General features: G+C 42.3%; 1 non-coding gene across 1 annotated transcript; it reads left to right on the forward strand.

Moving 5' to 3' along the window:
* The first annotated feature begins 14,503 nt into the window (after positions 1-14,503).
* On the forward strand, positions 14,504-14,578 carry Trnat-ugu (transfer RNA threonine (anticodon UGU)). The gene has a single exon. It is a non-coding gene; the product is annotated as a tRNA-Thr (tRNA).
* The last annotated feature ends 336 nt before the right edge of the window (positions 14,579-14,914 follow it).

The raw sequence follows: 14,914 nt of genomic DNA on the forward strand, positions 1-14,914 counted from the left end.
ATATGGTATTGGAGTACCTTCGAGCAGAATAGGAGGTAGCCGTTCGCGGAAATCTGAACTTATTAATTTCTGATGGGCTATTAAGATTACTTGCGTCTTTTTTGCGTTTAATTTAAGCCCCTGGTTTTTCGCCCATGTCACTACTGAAGACAGATCATCATTCATCAGAGCGATTGCAGTGTTTACGTCTTCAGGTCTGACGCTTAGGTAGAGCTGGAGGTCGTCGGCATATGTTTACAGGAGGACAAAACCGACGAAAACAACAGTGGTCCTAAGACTGATCCTTGTGGCACTCCCGAAGAAACATGTTTCGAGGAAGATTTTTCATTTGCGCAGACAACACATTGCTGTCTGTCTTTTAAGTAGCTTTCAAACCATCTCATTGCACTATCAGAGAAATTAAGCTGTTGCACTTTTCTGAGTAATATGTCAAAGTTAACAGTGTCAAAAGCTTTGCTGAAGTCCAGTAGCGTCAATATTGTTGCCTTTCGATTGTCGATGGCATATTTCAGGTCATCAGTTACTTTAATTAGAGCAGTGTTTGTGCTGTGATGTTTACGGAAACCAGATTGAAATTTGTCATATAGACTGAATTCATGCAAGTGTTCAGTGATTTGGTCATGAACAATATATTCAAGTGCTTTGGAAACAGCTGGCTGTATGCTAATTGGTCGGTAATAACTAGGCAGTTGCGGGTTTTCGATCTTAGGGATGGGTCGAATTATGCTTCTTTTCCATGCAGTGGGGTATATTCCGTTCACGAGGGAAAAATTAAATATGTCAGTTAAGACAGGTACTAAGATATCGGCAACATTCTTAATCATGGTTATACCGATAATGTCGTTGCCCATTGCATCAGAAGAGATTCTCATTATTGCTATTCTTGCCGTATTTGTTGTTACATGTTTTAGATGGAAGGTATCGTTGTTAGTTATCCTGTTTGGGGATTCTTGTGGACGGTAATTATCAGCCGTGCTGGTAATCAGAGGTGCAGAGAAGAATTCATTTAATTCGTTAGCTGACACATGAAAAGTAGTTTCTGATTTTGCCTTTCCGACCCCCAAGCTACGGAGATTCTTCCATAGAGTCGTGGGTTTCAGATCGCTGCATACAAGGGAGCGAGCGTGCCTGATTTTGGCATTGCGAATGCATTGTTTCACTCTGTTCCGTAGCTTTCTATATTCTTCGAAACGCTCGGTTTTCGGATCTGCCTTGAAACGCCTGTGGGCAGCATCATTATTAGTCATCCTTTGACGTAATTCAGCTGTCAGCCATGGAGCAGGAGATTTTCTTACACGGACTGTGTGCGCAGGTGCATGTTTGTCATAGAGGGCAAAGAGTTTATCACCAAGTTCATTAATTTTGCCGTCGATTGAAGGTTCTCTGATTATTTGATGCCATGAGATTTCTGAGCAATCGGCTGTTAGAGCGTCAAGGTCAATACTTTTCATGTTCCTACAAGTTATGTAACGCGTAAAGTCAAAAATCAATAAATAAATTTGAATTGTACTGCTCCTTACTGGCTGTTACATCAACGTAGAATCTTCTTCTGTATTCTACTATGGTGCTTTTTGTGTCTCCGCATATCGCAGCACGCGACATAGCGTTGCACACGATAAATGTAACCGTTTCAGAGTGTAGAGCAGCCAATGCGACGATCTGACATAAACTCGAATCGATAGCAAATGACGAAAACGGGCCGATTTCTTATGTTTTTACTACATATGAATATTTTTCACATACTACCGTGCAACGTGGCTGCTAGTCCTCCCTGCATGCAAAATCTTAAGTTCCTAGCTCATGTCCAGTGCCCCAAAGCCGGCTAAAAAGTACAAAATCGATAACTTGAATTGCACTGCTTCTTACTGGCTAGTACATCAACTTAGAAGTTTCTTCTGTGTTCTACTATGGTGCTTTTAGTGTCTCCGCATTCCGCAGTACACGACATAGCTTTGCACACGATAAATGTAACCGTTTCAGAGAGAAGAGCGGCCAATGTGACCATTTGACATTAAGTCGATTCGATAGCAAATGACGAAAAGGGGCGGATTTGTTAGGTTTGTACTACATATGAACACTTTTCTCACTGTCCCCGGCAACGTGGCTGCTAGACCCTGCATGCAAAATCTTAAGGTCCTAGCTCATGTCCAAGGCTCCAAAGAAGGCTAAAAAGTAAAAAATCGATAACTAATCTTGAATTGTCCTGCTTCTTACTGGCTATTACATCAACTTAGTAGCTTCTTCTGTGTTCCACTATGGTGTTTTTAGTGCCTCCGCATATCGCAGCAAGCGACATAGCCTTCCACATGATAAATGTAACCGTTTCAGAGAGTAGAGCGGCCAATGTGACGATGTTACATTAAGTCGATTCGGTAGCAAATGACGAAAACGGTCGGATTTGTTGGATTTTTACTACATATAAACACTTTTCACATTCCCCCGTGCAACGTGGCTGCTAGTCCTCGTTGCATGCAAAATCTTAAGGTCATAGCTTATGTCCAAGGCACCAAAGCCGCCAAAAAATTGAAAAATCGATAACTAAATTTAAATTGTACTGCTGCATACAGGCTATTACATCTACTTAGTAGCATCTTCTGTGTTCTACTATGGTGCTATTAGTGTCTCCGCATATCGCAGCACGCGACATAGCCTTCCACACGATAAATGTAACCGTTTCAAAGTGTAGAGCGGCCAATGTGACGAACTGACATAAAGTCGATTCGATAGCAAATGACGAAACCTGGCGGACTTCTTAGGTTTTTACTACATATGAACACATTTCACATTCTCCCGTGCAACTCGGCTGCTAGTCCTCCTTTCATGGACAACGTTAAGGTCCTAGCTCATGTCCAAGGCACCAAAGAAGGGTAAAAAGTCAATAATCGATACCTAAAACTTGAATTGTACTACTTCTTACTGGCTATTACATCAACTTAGAAGCTTCGTCTGTGTTCTACTATTGTGCTTTTAGTGTCTCCGCATATCGCAGCACACGACATAGTTTTGCCCACGATAAATGTAACCGTTTCAGAGAGAAGAGCGGCCATTGTGGCGATCTGGTATTTCGTCGATTCGATAGTAGATGCCGAAAACGGGAGGATTTCTTAAGTTTTTACTACATATGATCAGTTTTCACACATTCTCGTGTAACGTGGCTCCCAGACCTCGTTTCATGCAAAATCGTAACGTCGTCAGTCATATCCCTGGCGCCATAGGCGGCTAATAATACAATAATCGATTGCTAAAACTTGAATTGTACTGCTTCTTACTGGCCGATTACATCAACTTAGAGCCGGCCGCGGTGGTCAAGAAGTTCAGGCGCTCAGTCCGGAACCGCGGGACTGCTACGCTCGGAGGTTCGAATCCTGCTCGGGCATGGATGTGTTTAATGTCCTTAGGTTAGTGAGGTTTAAGGAGTTCTACGCTCTAGGGGACTGATGAAAACAGGTGTTAAGTCCCATAGTGCTCAGAGCCATTTGAACCAATAACTTAGAAGCTTCTTCTGTGTTCTATGGAGTTGCTATTAGTGCCTCCTCATGCCGCAGCCAGGGACATAAGTTTCCAGACGATAAATGTAACTGTTTTATAGAGAAAAGCATCCAATGTGACGATATGTCATTACGTCGATTCGACGGCAATTGACGAAAACGGGACGATTTCTTAGGTTTTTACAACACATGAACACTTTTCCAATTCTATCGTGTAACGTGTCTTCCAGACTTCGTTTCATGCCAAATCTTAAGGTCGTCGGACATGTCTGAGGCACCAAAGCCGGATAATAAGTCAATAATCGATTACTAAAACTTGAATTTTACTGCTTCTTACTGGCTGATTACATCAACTTATAAGTTTCTTCTGTGTTTTACTGTGTTGCTATTAGTGCCTCCGCATACCGCAGCACACAAAGTAAGTTTGAAGACGATGAAGGTAACCGCTTCACAGAGAATTTCAAATTCTGTGTCTGTGTCTATTGCCTGCTCATATTGTTTAAAGCAGGTTGCTCTAAATGCCCAGTGGATCTGATTCCATTGATACCTATTCTAAACAATCTCGGATTGGTAAAGACCAAGCTCTGCTTATACTTATAGTCTGGGAAGTTGACATATCTTAGACAGTAAAATATGATGGTTAAAGATGTCCACTGAGTATTCCCATATACACTGAAGTTAGCTTTGAACAACAAATTATTAATTGGCCACCTACTCTTGACTCAATAGCTACTAAGATCTTTCACTAGTGAAGGAGGTGACGACGTTGTTATGTCCACTAGAGGCTTCTGTAGTTTGCTGAAAATGATGTGATATAATTGTGCCTTGTGATTTTCTGTGGAGTTCCAGAGTAAGTTCTATACTGGTGCAGGACATTCATTCGTGCTGTTCTCATTCGAGGCAATCCTGGATTCTGAATCTCAAGCACCAGAGGATTATAAACAGCAATGCAACCTCTGTCTTCCTGGCTGTACACTATTTCAAAGTGCTCTGGTTGACAGTCTCTTCTCATTGTGCAGTGCTTGTAGATTATTGTAAATGGATTATCTGCATTATTTAGAACATCTCATTCTAAACTTTCTAAAGAACGAGACTTTTCTGTCATGACCACTTTTTGTGTGAGGTGATAAATACCAGGAATTTGATTGCATTTTGAGAACCTAATGGTAACTAACATTATTGTCTATGTAAATTAATGGAACTGGATTTTTCCTGAGGTCAGCAGTTTTCCGAAGGTCGTCGTTTTTCCCGCGGTCGTCGTTTTTCCCAAGGTCGGCGTTTTTCCCCGAGGTCGGCGTTTTTCCCCGAGGTGGGCGTTTTTCCCCGAGGTCGGCGTTTTCTCCCAACAGCGGCGTTTTTCCCCGATGTCGGCGTTTTTCCACGATGTCGTCGTTTTTCCCCAAGGTCGGCGTTTTTCCACGATGTCGTCGTTTTTCCCAAGGTCGGCGTTTTTCCCCGTGGTCGGCGTTTCCCCCCGAGGTCGGCGTTTTTCCCCGAGGTCGGCGTTTTTGCCCCGAGGTCGGATCAAAGATTTTTTTTCCCGAGGTCTAGAAATCTATCGATATATTGAAAATCCAAAGTATTTTCATGTATGTAGACTATACTGTTGTGTCATGTCATCTTGAAACATTTATCCGACTACTAGATAATGGTATTTATCAAGATGGCGATATATTTCGTTATATCTATTTATTTCGATAATCGTTTTCTTAGGGGTACAGATTTATTTTGAGACGTCCATACTTTTCCCATTATCGATTCAATTCGATATATCGACTTACGTAGATGCGCACATTAAATCATGATATCGATTTATTTCGAGATATCTATCTATATTGAGGAGTCTATTTATTTCGAGATATCGATTGATTTAGAGTATCCGATTATATCGAGATATCGATTTATTTTGATATACCGACACAATTAAGGTTGTCTATATATTTCCAGGTATCGATATATTTCCATGTATTGGTGTACTACAGATATCGATTCTTATCGAGATATCGATGTAATTCAAGGTACCTCCATATCTCTAGTAATCCATAAATTTCTAGATATCGCTATTTTGAGAGATATCTTTATATTACGTGGGACCAATATATTTCGAGATATCGATATATTTCTGTACCTCAATTTATCTCGATATGTCGACTAGCATCGAGATTTCGGTCTATATGGTAAGCCGAAATGCGTCTAGATGTCGATATACTTCGGGATATCGACTCATTTCGGTGTAGCAGTTGTTTGGAGGTGTCGATTTATTTCGAGGTTTCGATTTATTTCACGGTGTCGATTTATTTCGAGGTTGCGATTTATTTCGAGGTGGCGATTTATTTCGAGGTGGCGATTTATTTCGAGGTGGCGATTTATTTCGAGGTGGCGATTTATTTCGAGGTGTGGATTTATTTCGAGGTGTCGATGTATTTCTAGGTGACGATATATTTCGATGTTACTTGTCGACTGCATCAGCTTAGAACCTATTTCGTACAGAGTGGTGCGACTGCATACCTCAGCAGGCGACATTGATATCCAGACGATGAATTTTACCGTTTCCGAGAGAAAAGCGTGCGATGTGATGAATTGGCACTACTTCATTATGAAAACAAATGACGAAAACGTGAGGTTTTCTTCGGTTTTTCTGCCACTGCTGCCAACTTTCAGCCCACCCCCTCCTCCCCTTCCCCAGTCGTGGCGATCAGCTTTTGTGATGGAAATGGACACAGGAAAGTAATAACGTTCCATGAAATCCCATTCTAGGGACGTTCAAGGGTAAATGTTCCAGACGGTTTATTTGCATTAAGACACGCATACTGCGCATCTACAATGTCACATCTGCCAGATCGTTTCTATTGTCAACAGTGGAAAACAAAACAGCGTACTGAAGAAGCCATAGTGAGACGCGGTTTTTGGTAGACGAAATAATAGGAATACTCTAGCCATTGATAATGATGATCTAATGAGAATTCTGTTATTGTTTTGAAAGATGCATTTAAATATGCATTGAACGTAGCTCCAAATTATTTTGAGAATTATAATTGCGGTATTATGAATCTACATTGGAGATTTTGTAATGCAAAACATTTCGATCTGAGAATACTTTACGTGATAGTACGGCATTGACCTTGTGTGTCATTAGGGTAAAGTTAATTTGCCGCCATTCACATAAAATTTATCCGCCATTAACATAAAATCTATTTTTCAGCGTACTGCAATAAGGACTCACTTCAGATGATTGGACAATTAAAGAGAACTCAAACCGTTATTTTAATAGTATTCGTAGGTCCATTGCAGCATTTACCGTGGACAGTCCCTGAGCCTAGACTGTCAGTTTTATGTAGGGAGTACTACTTTAAAAAAGCACTCCGTGTTCAAGTCACAAGTGGCCAATCAGGACCATCCGACCGCCACGTCATTCTCACTGAGGGTGGAGGAGGAGCTGGCTCTCTCACTCGTTGTGGTAGTTTCCTTTGACTGGAGCCGCTACTATTCGGACGAGTAGTTCCTCAATTGGCATCGGAAGGCTGAGTGCAACCCGAAAAATGCCAACAGCGCATAGCGGCCCATATGGTCACCCATCCAAGTGCCGACCACGCCCGAAAGTGCTAAACTTCAGTTATCTGACGGGAACCGGTGTATCCACTGCGGCAAGGCCATTGCCCCTACCACTTTTTATGATATTTTTGATCGTAGTTCAGGTCTGATGGCTGGGAAGAATGGACGTTTACCATGTTATGCACATTTATATTTTCACTACGTCGACACAGCTGGTCCAATTACGACCACAGGTGATGGTAGCCATAATGATCGTGCCAAGCATCCCGTGTACATTAGTTACACCCAAGTGTGTGGGCATCACAGCATTCGTGACATTTAAATTTGTTACTTCTTTGCTACTATATTCGCAATAAATTTTGCAGACAGTATCCGCATATGACGCTGAATGTACCTACAAAATTATATCATTGTACGACACATGTTTCGGGAGATACGTCTTAAAAACTCAGGACAAGGCCAGACGCTGCATAGTACGGACGTGGACGCACAGCTCTAAATAAATGCCTGGTCAACACCAAGCTTTTCCGCTAGTCATCTATAAAGATAAAAAATCCCCAATATTGTCTACCAGCGTATTTTTGAAAAACCTTTATTTTGTCATCCATTTTTTTCCTGTAAAAATCGTAAAAGCCGTGCATCATTGTGTTTTTAAAAAGCGTTTCTTATTGTCATCTCTTTTTATGTATTTTAAACCATCTATCGCTTGTGTAACCTGTGGCTACAAGTCCATTCCCTTTATGGTGTAATCGAAATAATAAACAACGCAAAAAAGTGTGGGTCAATTTCTTCCTCATTTTTCGGAACTTCTGATAATAGTAAATCGTTGGCTCTTTGAGGGCGTGGTAGGTACATACAAGAGATTAGTGTAAGATTAGAATTTGGGTTAGATGCAGTGCCAGGAGGTTCTGTTTCTATCTGGCTAGCTTCAGAGTACTTCACCATCTACTAAGTGATGCGTTTCATTGTGAATGGTGTGTTCTATGCTAGGTCTACCCTTTTACTGCACAATGCTGTTCCTTCGATGCTATTAAAACCAGGATGTTATCAAAATATATGCACAGTGGCAGACTGGAGTCTGCAGAAATATTTCCAGTGGTGGGGAGGGGGGAAGGCGGGTCGGGGCTGGAGTGCATGATTCTGAAACTGGCACTCTGTGTACAAATCAGCTGGTCAGTTACGAGGTGCATCAAGCTACAAGACCCTAACTCTATAAGCGCTACAACTGGCCAAAGCTAAGGTTTATCAGTATTGTGGAGAATTCTTATCTGGAAGAGTATACTGTAACGAATAAAAACTCTTTACTCCAGATTCCAGGGAGGGTTGGGGGCGATGGGTGAAAGTGCCCTTTTGCCTATCCTCCCCTCCCGACCTCCTCCCCTCCCCCTCCCCTTCACCCTCGCAGACGCCAATGGCTGGCCCGTTCATTTTGAGAACATCAGAGCTCCAGTAACCTTTCTGAGAAACTGTTCTTGTTGTCCTTGTGCGTCAATCTTACCACTCAGAACACCAGTGGGAATGTTGGTTATCGCTGAAATAACTGGTTTTCGGCTCTTATCAGTTTCCCAACCCTTCTTTAAGCTAATTGTTAAAGCCCGTCACAATACCAGTTCTTGTAATAACCGATTTTCAGTCTTTTATTTACATTATTTTCTCTAGTAAACGTAGAAATCAAACAAAGATTAAACAATTTTTACTTTCTCAGTTTCTTGATAAATGGAATCAAAATGTCAAATTAAATACCCTTATGATGACCTGCAGCCGTTCAGAACGAAATTAGAATTATATTAATACCGTCAGCTGCTCACGTGTGTCGATATATATCAACGGCGACAGGTGACAATGTGTGCACGTCTGGGAGTCGAACCCGGGATCTCCTGCTTACATGGCAGGTGCTCTGCCCATCTGAGCCACCGAGGGCACAGACGATAGTGTGACTGCAGGTACTATCTCGCGCACGCCTCCCGCGAGACTCACATTCTCACCTTGCATGTCCACACACTACATTCGTAGTGTCCCACACCGACACACTCATTACTCGTGGAACACATTCTTACCAAGTCCAGTTCGGGGAATACGTGTGCATCTTCACAGAAGAAGGTCATGGCTGGTATTGCCAGAACCATATACTTATATTGATATGGACATGTCTTCCACGAGGAATGAGTGTGTTGGAGTGGGACTCTACGACTGTAGTGTATGGACATTCAAGGTGAGAATGTGAGTCTCGCAGGAGGCGTGCGCGAGATAGTCCCTGCACTCGAACCATACACTGTGTCCTCTGTGCCTCAGATGGATAGAGCGTCTGTCATTTTAGCAAGAGATCCCGGGTTCGAGTCCCGGTCGCGGCACACATTTTCACTTGTCCACGTTGATATTTATCAACGCCCGCGAGCAACTGACGGTATTAATATAATTCTAATTTCTTTAAATTAAATAGTCAAATAAAACTTTGTCCGATCTTCGCTGCTGGCGAGTGCTTCTATACTACAGAAAACTGGCAATATTATCCTACTGATTATAGTTTTTAGAAGCTCTGCTCAAAAATTATATTGTAATCGGTTATCACAGCACTATGCAGGCATTACGTATAGTCCAGCGATAAAGAGTGAAAACTGCGGCAGGAGAACTCTCTTTTTCGTTTTAATTTCTCTGTTTTTAAGGGCTAAAAGCAGATAACGGCATACTACGTAGACACAGCAGCAGATCAGGCACTTTCTACTTTTATCCAGAACTATGAATGATTTGTTAAATTTTAACTTTTTTCCTTGTATGATGTCGCAAGTCGACCAAATCTAACTTTGTTCTTCACTCGTACCGCATATCGTAAAATACTTCCAGACTTCCAGATGGTGCCATTCTATGTTACAACTGACGTTCGACAACAGCGAGAAACTGTGTCCAGTCTCGCGCTCTGCTTGTATAACAGGCACAGTATTGTCTCGGCAATGTTGGACCAATCCATTTGTTGCTCGTTTCTATCAGCAGTGTTATTAAAGTGGCATACATAACCTTTCCCATTTTTTTCTGTAATAACGCCGTATTTCAGTGCTATGGAAATCTTACGAATAAAAATTACTCGTCTTTTTTTAAAAAGGTTTATTTGAAAACTAAAAATTTTACTACGACATCTGTGGCTAATTGATATATATGTTTTTACGTGGTTATCAGGAAAAAATGAAAAGATACTTGTTATTATAACCGAGAGCAAACAAATACTGAAAGACATCGGTTATTCAGAACTAAAATACCCATGTCGTTTTAACTGATCGGTTTTTCTATCTATAAACTGCAGTGTCGCCATAGAAAAGTGTGTCGCTCCATCAATGTCCATAGCAACTTTGAGATATGTGTTTATGCGCAATATCGGCAAATGGAAACACGAAGAGGTAATAAGCACCTGAGCGATAGAATTTATTTCACAGTCAGAAAAGTCGAGTGACAGGCAAGACTGAATCACTGTAATAGAAATTATATGGAAAGCTGTGTAAAGGAAAATGTCCAGTTCTTTCGTGGATTCCAAAATTGAAGCAAATTCCGGGACACCAAGGTGACATAGTCTTATACGGATAGTATTCCATGACTAACGTAATTGGCCCATATACTGTACTGGTATACGGATAATATTACACGACTAACGTAATTTACCTGAAATAATTTACAAACATGTTACTGTAACATTCGCTACTACTCATTACGCTAATTCACCTTCAGGCATTAAGCGCAAATCTCAGTTATGATACGTGCGCCAAACAAAAATTTATCAACCTAGTAACTCAAGACAACTACAAACGATCATTGTGTGCAAAATAAATAGAACACTTCATAAGAAGAACATGACGGGTTTGAATCATTCCCACCGCAAAGGATGAAAAATTCAGGCTCGCACACAAGACCACTTGATAACTAACCAGAAATTCAGATTAGTTGTAGCTTCGGTGACAATCGCCTTTTTTACATTTTCCCCGTAAACTAGATAATTATGAAACGTAAGCAACTACTGTAAAATATCTGCGGCAACGGCCTTGCCGCGGAGGTTGCATCGGTTCACGTGGGATCACCGAAGTTAAGTGCGTTGTCGGGCGTTGAAGGCACTTGGATGGGTGATCATCCAGGCCGCCTCATGATGCCAATCGAGGAGCTACTCGGCCCAATAGTAGCGGCTCCGGTAAAAAATACCAACATAACGACCGGGAGAGCAGTGTGCTGACCCCCGCCCCTCCTGTTCGCATCCTCCACGGATGATGACACGGCGGTCGGATGGTGCTGTCCCAGTAGGTCACTCGTGGCCTGAAGACGGATTGCTTACAAAGCAAACTACTCTCCAGTGGATGGTCGTACTACTGAGACCTTGATGCCTGGCATCAATAACAGATGGCAGCACAAGAGGTTGGCTTACGCCTACTGCCGAATTTTGCGATCTGTCGTAAGCCTGCGTAAGCACGTAGGGCCTTCCGTCTTAAGTGCAAGCATATCCATTGCGTTTTCTGTCACGCGACTTGAGTGGAATATTTCATTATTTCTGAAATTTTATAGAAATGTTTTTCGTTGTATATCCTCACCATCGGTACTGAATTTACTGTAAAATTACTTGCTCACTTTTCGGAACTTCCGTTCATAGTAAATCGATACTATTTGAAGCCGTGGTAGACACGAGTCTAGTGTGCTTCACCTTCAGCACCTTCTGTGTCAGTCTCGGTTAATATGTCGCTGATTTCACAACGAACAGTTCGTTGTCTACTGAGTACACTGTCTGTTGCACGACACTATCCCTCCCACGCTGCTAAATGTAGGTCGTCGGCAAAATATGACTGCAGTGGAACAAGGGCGTCTGCAGAAATTTCCCCAGGAGGTGGTGGTGGCATTGGTAGTGGTGTGTGTGTGTGTGTGTGTGTGTGTGTGTGTGTGTGTGTGTGTGTGTGTGTGTGTGTGTGGAGGACTATTACTATGAAACTCACACAGTCCAGACCGCCAAGGAAAATAAACCTTGAGATTTGGAAAGAGTGTTGATCTTATACCGCTTATACTGCATATTTCAAAATTCCACCTCTAAGGGGGAGACACAGGACATGAAAGGATTTCTGAATCATGTAGCTATTAAGGTAATTTTGAAGCTAGGCATACGAACATTTGTATCTGGTTTCTAGGTCAGAAATAAAGAAATATGTGTTCCAGTATCTTTGGGAATTTAACCTCTATGAGGTGAAATAGTGGATGAACATTTTATTTTGAGATAAATAATTATGGAAGAACTAAGAAAGTATTTTTAAGGCTACATCTACGAAAATTGGTATTTGACTTCAAGGCTACAAATACGAAAATACGTGTTTCGGTGTTTTTGGAAGTTCAACCCCTAAGGGGATGAAATAGAGTGAGCTGGTGCGTTTCTGGCACCAGTTTCCGTCGATCGTTGTTTCGATCTTTGAGTCGCGGTCCAGAGGACACTGCTCCCTAAGCGACTGTAGTAGTTCTCTGTGCAGCCCAACATCGGGCTTACCACGCTTACACTGGACACAGTTGCCAACAAGTCGCCTGCCATCGCGATATAGGTTGGGCCAAAACATGTATTCCTGAACTCGGTTCAAGCTCTTGAAGAACCCCAAATGACCCCCGTCCGCCGACTCGTGGAAATATCTGAGTGCCATGCTAACTCGTTCCTGTGGAATACAGACCTTCACTTGGCCACGGTTGGCTCCCCCTTTACACAAGAGGCCCGCACGAAGGCAACAGCTAGTGACGACGTCGCCATCCACAAACTGCTGCATATTCGGTCCCCACCCGGCGTCCTCGGCCTGTTTGCCGGCTAAGTCGAAGAAGAAGCCGGGTGTCTCGGAGAGAAGGAAATTCACCCCCAGATCCGGCTCCACGTTTCTGAAATTGGTTCATTATGAAAGCATTATGAAAGCATATCTGACAATTCGTATTCGGCTAATCTGTTACAATTTTTAAAAACTACGTGTTTCACTGGTTTTTAACTTCGAGCATAAGGGGATGAAAATTTTAATGAAATATTTATTGCGTTATATTAAAATATTTTAAATCTGCATCTACGAAAACCGGTATTTCACTTCTCAATTAGATATAAAGAAATATGCGTTATACAAACAAGAATACAAACGGCTTGATTAACAAAAACCTTGGACCCCAGCTGTCAGCATTGCTTTTTGGTCATTCAGCAAAAGACCATGCTTCAACGGCGTTAAGTTTAGAAAAGTTTAGAAAGTGTTGCAGTTTATAAAAGACATAAAAAAAACGATTAAAGAAAAAATGCTTTGCAGACCATGAACGGTCTAAGTAAGTAAAGAAGCGGATGATAAGCTAGCTATTTATGCAAATAAGTTGGTCAGTTTAAGTTCCGAGACATGTCATGCAGCAGGAACGGAATCCTATAGTTGCTACGATTGGCTAAAGGAAAAGTTTTGCAGAATCACGCGAAATCACTTCTGCAAGTGGCTGAGAATCTCGTAATGAATAAAAATTCTGTACTGAGAATTCCAAGGTGGGAGAGGCGAGATTCCTCCCCCCCCCCTTCCCCCTTCTCAGAATCCTATCCTTCTTTACCTACAGCAAAAAATAAATAAATAAATAAAACTAGAGAAATTTCTACTGTGAAACTATTTGCATACAAGAGAACGGCCATTAAAATTTAACTCTTCAAAGTTTTAAGCCCTGCCCCGTTCGAAAATTCAATTTCTTTGTAGTTGCATTTTTTAAAGGTGTACTTGTCTAGACTCCTGGAACGGAAAGGTTTTTTTTTTTTAATCCGTGCTTTACAAAAGTTTCTACAGTCCATTGTTTGAAGCAGTGTCACGGCTGCCATGAGCCGCGCGGGGTACCCGCCATGTGTCCAACGCCTTGTCACGGTTCGCGCGGCTCCCCCCGTTGGAGGTTCGAGTCCTCCCTCGGGCATGGTTGTGTGTGTGTTGTCCTTAGCATAAGTTACTGTAAGTAGTGTGCAAACATACGGACTGATGGTTCAAATGGCTCTGAGCACTTTGGGACTTAACATCTGAGGTCATCAGTTTCCTAGAACTTAGAACGACTTAAACGTAACTAAATTAAGGACATCACACACATCCATGCTCGAGGCAGGATTTGAACCTGCGACCGTAGCGGTCGCGTGGCTCCCGACTGAAGTGCCTACAACCGCTCGGCCACATCGGCCGGTCTATCATGTATTCTAGAAGAGCTGCACGGTCGTCAGTGGCGCCTGTTCTTTCTAGAACAGTTACTATCTTCATATCTATGGTTAAACGTCACCCAGCCATTGACCTTCGTCTGTGCGAATGCGCACAGGCTACCGGAAATCTTACGGGAATCGTCACCTTAGTGTGAGCCAGTAATGAGTGGATGGACAAATACCTATTAAGTACATTACGTAATCGGATTGTGGGCGGTTCGGGGTGTGAGTCTCACGGGAAGCGTGCGAGGGATAAATTCCTGCAGTCGTGCTGTTCATTTGTGCCCTCGATAGCTCAGATGGACTGAGCGTCTGCCTTGTAAGCAGGAGATCCTGGGTTCGAGTCCCAGTAGCGGCACACTTTTCAGCTGTCCCCATCGAAGTATATCAACAACACCTGTCGGCAGCTGAGGGTTTCAATTAATTATCAGTTGTGTAGGTGATTCGATGAACCCTTTGCCAGGCACTTAAATGTGTTTTGCAGGGTATCCATATAGATGTAGATGATAACTCGTTCCGTGTCGCACTTGCTCAAAAGGATTCATACTGCAGAATGCATGCAAACATACTCACCGAAAATACGGACGAATATCAAGTGCAGGCTGCCGAGTGCTGCATATCCAGCTTAGACAGATCGGCTTTTCCTGCCAAGAAGAACAGGAAGTTGCTGTCTAGGAACAATCAGAGGTAGAGG

The sequence above is a fragment of the Schistocerca gregaria genome, chromosome 6 (genome assembly GCF_023897955.1).
Source record: "Schistocerca gregaria isolate iqSchGreg1 chromosome 6, iqSchGreg1.2, whole genome shotgun sequence".
NCBI classification, from domain to species: Eukaryota; Metazoa; Arthropoda; class Insecta; order Orthoptera; family Acrididae; genus Schistocerca; species Schistocerca gregaria.